Below are 6,478 nucleotides of genomic sequence, written 5' to 3'. Positions count from 1 at the left end.
GGATGTGCGCGCCCGTGGGCTCCCTCTCTCGCTTAGCTGCGAGGGCATCAATCATGTTAGCCAAAAGCCTGGTGCTGCTAGGCCCTGCTCCGCCATTGGCTGGAGCACGGAGAAGCTGGATGAATGACAGCCGAGGAGAAAGAGGGAGGGAGGGAGGAAGGGAGGGAGGGAGGGAGGGAGAAGAAAAGGAGTTTCTTTCCCAGCCAAACCCAAGCGGGGAGCCCCGCCAGGCACCCATGGACCCTAGCAAGACGAGTCGTCTGCGCAGCAGAGTCAGAGCACTGGCGCTTGGGGAGACGGCGAAGTGCCCGCGCAACCTCTCGCCTGAGTCAGCGCATTATCCGCGCGGCCGCAATTCTGCGCCCCGTTATTTTTTAGCACCGCTTGCGTCCCAGACCCAGCCGGTGGCGGGGCAGGGAATGAAGAACCTTGTTAAAAGCCACGTAGGGGAAAGGAAAGGAAGAGGCCCTTTCCTTCTTCTTGAGATCCTCGTCAACTGCAGGCCCAGCACGCAGAGGCTGGGCGCCCAGTCTGCTAAGTTGCGCACAGTCCATAGACTTGCCTGGGCTAATGTAGTCAGCGGGCAAGACGGAGGACGAGATGAAGATGGAGCATGGAGGGTCAAGTTGATGGGTCGGCGACGGCTTTCCAATGGGCCACTTCGTGGTCCCGATCCCCAGGTTCATGCTATACGACCCCACCTAAGCGGAACATGTCCTCCAAAACTGGGTGGGAAGGCGAGGTGTTCGGCCATTCATACTTCTCCACACAGTGCGTGATACTGTTAGTCGTCCTCACAGCAGACCCATTAAAATAAATGAACTTAAGACCGTTTAGAGTAGGGTCTACTCTGACTATGATTTAGTGGGTGTGGGTTTAGTTTTTTAAAGGCCTGAGTCTTTCATTTTAATTTCGCTTTCATACCTCTTAAAAACCACAAAACTGAGAGCCCAGCTACTGCTTTTTACATACATACACATATATATATATGTAGGATCAGATGGAAGAAGAAAAATGAACATATTGGAGTTCATCAGATCTTCACACCGAAATGCAATGGACAACGGGGAGGGGAGGGGAATTCAGGTACCAACTTCTAAAATTATATAATCTCTGAAGTATCATCTGATATGCACAAGTGACACACACACCCCCACCCACTTTAAGCCAGGGATAGGGAGCATGTGGCTCCCCAGGTGTTGTTGGATTCTAACTCTCATGAAGCTGGTGAAGAGTGAGCACCAGCGACCTGGCAGGATGTCCTTCCCTTCAGCTCAACAGTCCCAGGGCAATTTTTTAGAAGCTGATTTTCAAAATTCAGAAGTATGGTGCTTCAACAAGACTTATACCCGCATAATGTATTTCAGAGTGTGGCCTGATCTGCTCTGGCTGCTGACTCAGTTTCCAGTGCAAGGTTTGGTCTGTCCACGTGGACAGGCAGGCGCAGAAAATTTAAGGAGTCCAGACCGTCCGTGTGTCGAACAAGTGGATTCCGAGCCAGCTGAACTCCGTCTTAGGGTTCCCAGACAAAGCTTCTACCAGCCTCGTGGAACCGCAGCTTCAAGGAATGCCCTCAACCACCCATCCTTCCATTGTGCCCTCATAATTCTGCAAGAGCTACTTTAGTTCTCGAGGTTGTCCTACCTGGGCCTAAACCGAAGCATCCCCCCCCCCCGCCTCCCAGTCTATTAATACGACAATCTTCTTAATAAGATAGGCTTGTGATTTAGATCTCAAGGAGTTGGGGTCCCTGGAGCTTTGGTAGGAAAGGCAGGGTAACCCCCGTAGCGTTTTCTCAGGTTGGACCACGAAGCTCTCAGAACAAGAAAGTCGAATCCGCTAAAACGCAGAGGTTATAGTCATGGGGTGGCAAGTCCATTAAATAGACCCACTGAAATAATGAGTCGTGCTCATTAATTTCAATGGGTAAAACTTAGTTGAATACTATGTTATATGCTGCACTTTCCCATTCCCTCCAAGGGGCAAGGTGGATATAGAGACAGGACTTCAACCCCAACCCAAATCTTCCAGCGTTCTCCACTGTACAATAATGACTCAAAAAGTAGCTCTAGTATTGAGCTTCTGAAAACCGGTAAGGTAATGACGTGACAATTATCATTCCTCTGGATTCTAGATGTCCCCCCCCCCCGGAGTTCACTCCCCCCTTCCACCAAGCAGTTTGCGTCCTCTAAAAGTAATGTGCCAACGACACAAACTTTTAAGAAGTTTATGGAGCAGCCCTATGTACGTCTACGCAGAATTAAGTCCCATTGAGTTCAAGTGTGTAGAGGACTGGAGCTATCATTTCATTTTTAAAACGCGTTTACAGATTCAATCGCAACCCCTAGCAAAGAAGGAGACTCGTTAAAGTTCAGGATCGCGCCTACGCAGCTATGATGGAAAGCTTGTTGCTAGTTCTGCTGCTGCTAACGAAAACCACAGGAAAGGGTTGAGATTGGCACTTTTGAACGCTCCTATAAAAAAGCCCCCCCAAACCCCCAATATTTCTACGGAAGATTGTTTTGAGCAGCACTGACGATTTCAGAACTAAGGAAAAGTCTCTTGCGTGTGAACCCCAATTTTATCCACATTGATTCAGGCGCTGTCTCACTGAGGGCAAGGGCGCTTGCTTCCAGGCCAGGTCAGAAAGCGCAGGACTTAATTCATTAATTACGTATACACTCCACCTTTCCCCCAAGCAGCTCAAGGTGGGCACACATGGTCTTCTTTCTCTCTGTTTTTGTCCTCACAACAATAACCCTAGAAGGTAGGTTAGGCTGAGAGGTAGTGCTGGGCCCAAGGTTACTCTTGGCTACATGGGAATTTGAGCTTCCGTCCAGCACTCTAACCACAAAACCACACTGACCATCCTTTCGAGGAATTGTGTCCAGGAAATATTGTTTTAGAAGGGAGGGGAGTTTCCCAGACATTTTCAAAACCAGCACGGTGAATAGGATACATGTAAGAAATACCACATTTTCCTACACTGGCGAAGGGGGAAACTTGCTTAGAGGGTTTTTTTCTGATTCCAGATGATTCCACTACACCTGTTTCTGTGCTTTGCTGGGTCCCTTCAGAGCTGAGTGAAATTGGGAGCCCCATTTCCCAGGACCTAGAATCATCTCCGTTCCCCCTTGCTTCCCTTCTTATTGCCTCAGATTGCAGCTCTCCCCTTTCAAATCAGTTTAGAATTACTTTCACAGAGGAAATAGTTTGCATATTTTCTAAATTTATATGCCAGTATGTTTACTAATAGCTGCGGCTACCGATGGACGGGCCAGTTCTTCCCAAGCAGGATCAGGCTAATGTTGTTATTCTTAATATAGCGCCATCTATGGACATGGCGCTTTAGAAAAACAGGTTAGGCAGGTCCCTTGCCCCGAGGGGCTTACAATCTAAAACAAACAAAATAAGGGGTGGGTGGGACTTGAACCAAAACCTCATTGACTGAGAGTCAGAGAACAAAGACACTAACCTTAAAATCATCTCGAATTAAATTTATTCTATTGGTTTCAGGGTGATTTAAGTTTCAGGGAAGTCAATGTCACGTCGGCACAATTTGAAACCTAAATATTTGAAAGGCACATAGAGGAGAGTTCTGTTGTCCTCAGGTCCTGCTCGGGGCCATCCCAGAATAAGGATCAGGTTGGCCACTGTGAGAACAGGATACTGGACTAGATCAGTTTTTGGTCTGATCCTGCAGGGCTATTCTCACTTTCTTATTATTCAAGGAATGCCACCCAGTGATGTTTATGCGACGACACCACTACAACATTTGCTACTGCCATTATTATTTCCGCACACATCCACATCGCTACAACTACGCAAGGCAGCACAACCCGTTTGAAAACATTCTCAAAGAATGCAGATCCCGTTCTTTGTCCTGCTGTTAACTTGGTCAACTCTGTCTGGTTTGCCTCCAGTTCTCAAGTGGAACTTCCTCGCTTCCCCTCCCATCTCTTCAATGAGAGCAGACGGAGAGAGCAGGTTTTTATCTGGACTCAAGGGATTCCCTTACTACTCAATTTGATTCAGTTATACTTGAACTGAAATTAATTTGGGACCAAACTGTATTCGTCACCCGACGTACATCCAATTGTGTTTAAACAGGGGTTTGTTTTCAGGAAAGTGCATAAGGGCTGTAGCCTTACACATGCAACCATTTTTTCCCTATTTTGCTCAAACCATTTAACAAAGACCTCAGTGCAATCATTTTATTAGATGTAAGCCGTGAAAGTCAAAGGCATAAATCAGCATAATTTTAAACCAAAACCATGGTGACAAAAATGCAAACTTTTTATTGAGAATGTGCTTTGAAAGTGTCCCTCATTATTGGATAAGTACAGCTATTATCCATTTCGGAACAATGAAGCAAGTTAGCAGCTCTTTCTTTTTCGAAATTAAGAGCCTGGATAAACTTCGGTATAATATAAAACACAGCCAAGCAGTTTTCATGGGCTTTGAAAGCAACCCTTTAAGATGAACTCGAGTCAATTGTCCATTTGTTCAGATTTGCTTACACTTTATTTAAAATATGTGTTCACTATGGAGGTTGTGTCAGGGGGGGGGGTATCGGCGGAAACTTCACCTCTGTAAATCAACACGTGGCGTTTCCTTTGCTCCACTCCACCCCCACTCCGTCTTCTTCTAGAGTCCGTTTGGCTGTTTGAAATTGACCAGACTCTGTGGCAGTTTCAAGGAGCTAAAGTATTTCTGTTTGAAATGATTGTTTTTAAGCTGAATGAAACGGACTGTTCCGTCTGCTAAATTGGCGTGTCAACAGGCATATATGCCTGGGAAGATAAAATAGCTAAAAAGGAAAGGTTTAACTCCACGATACGAAATCAGAGCGCATCTGATCGCAGTTGGTGAGATGGGTTTTGTGCGTGCGTGCGTGCGTGCGTGTGTGTGTGTGTGTGTGAGAGAGAGAGAGAGAGGTTTATATTCTCAGGATGAAGAACGAGAGAGTAAGTGGCAGACGGAGATCCCAGCAACCCATCGCATAATCGACTGGCATATAAAAAGCATTTTTTTGTCACCCACCACATCACCTGTCGTTCCACAACCGTGCTTCCAATTCGTTAATATTTTCAGAATATTTCAACTTTGTTGTTGTTATTGTTATTGTTTTGGTCCAGTGTCTCACAATCCATCACCATCTTTATTTAAGTCAGAGGGGTTTGTTTGTTTGTGTATTTGTTTCTTAATTTTGGATACAAAGCTTTGTGGCAATTATCTCTGAGCTTCTCGAAAGTGATTTGTTGTTCATCTTTCCGATCTATAAACTCGCAGACCAGCCTAAATTCTCCGCAATTCATTTTCAAGGGCAAATATTCCGCTAATATTTCCTGCTCCCGCAGTGTGTCATTCCCGCAGCTCTTACAAATTTGCCAAGGGATTTACAGCAACCCGACAAAAGTAAAGGTTTGTCCAAGGCCCCACAAGGAGTCGACCCGGCAAAGGAGGGGAGGGATCCAGACTGAAGTTAGAGGCTGCCATTCTAAAGGTAATTACTGAACATAGTGGAATCTGTTCACCCGGCCAGTGCGCGAAATGGCTTCGGAAACAGCAACGTCGAACTTAGTGTGATTTACTTCAGAGCAGTATTTAGGATCAGGCTAAGCTTTTGACAAGGATGATACCGGCTCTCTTTACACCTCGCTTACTCCGGGTCTACACATCTAGCAGAATGAGGTGGGGAGATGGCAGAGCCCTGCTGTGCCAAAACGCACTGTGCCATTTTAGCATGGGGGGGGGGGTCGGGGAGTCACACTTCTTAAACAACCCCCTCAATGAAAAACAGTAGGAGGAGGGCTGGCTTGCTCGCTTATCACAGCACACACCCCGTTCCCAAATCGCCTGCGCTTAGACTCTCCCTACCATTCTCATCCTGCAGCAGCTGTAGATAACGATTTAAGGTCCAGTCCTATAGCTGCTCCCAAGCGAGGAAACCTCTTTGGACTCAACAGACAGGATTGCACTGTAAGGGTGTTTTAATGAAGACATGGGATTGGAACAAAACAAAAGTCAGCACCTCTATCCAGGAGCTAGTCTTTTCCTGGCTCTCCTATCCATCCATCATCCATCCATCCTTAGATTGCTGCCAGTGCCTCCTTGCCTGTTCCAGTCCTGCGGCCCGGAGAGTTCACAGCATTCCTCGCTTTCGGTGTTGGCTTTCAAAGGAACCGAGAGAGGCTTTCTCTTTCCAAAGCCTTCTCCTCCTCCTCCTCCTCTCGCGAGCACTAATTGGGTGAGCAATTGACAGAAGTTAATAACAGCGCAAGAAAAATGTCTCCGAGCCGGTGGCCAAATGAGGAGTGCATTATGGCGAATTGATTTGGGGCGCTCGGGGGCCTGGCTTATTTAACAGCAAGCATTAAAGTATTAATATTTTAGATGGGATCCGAGTCTATATTTTTTATGTCGGGCAATTGACGGACATTAAACTTTAATGAAATGATCTGCTGGCCAGATTTAG

This window comes from Podarcis gaigeae (genome assembly GCF_964106915.1).
Source record: "Podarcis gaigeae genome assembly, chromosome: 5".
Classification (NCBI taxonomy): domain Eukaryota; kingdom Metazoa; phylum Chordata; class Lepidosauria; order Squamata; family Lacertidae; genus Podarcis; species Podarcis gaigeae.
This window is presented reverse-complemented; position numbering follows the sequence as displayed.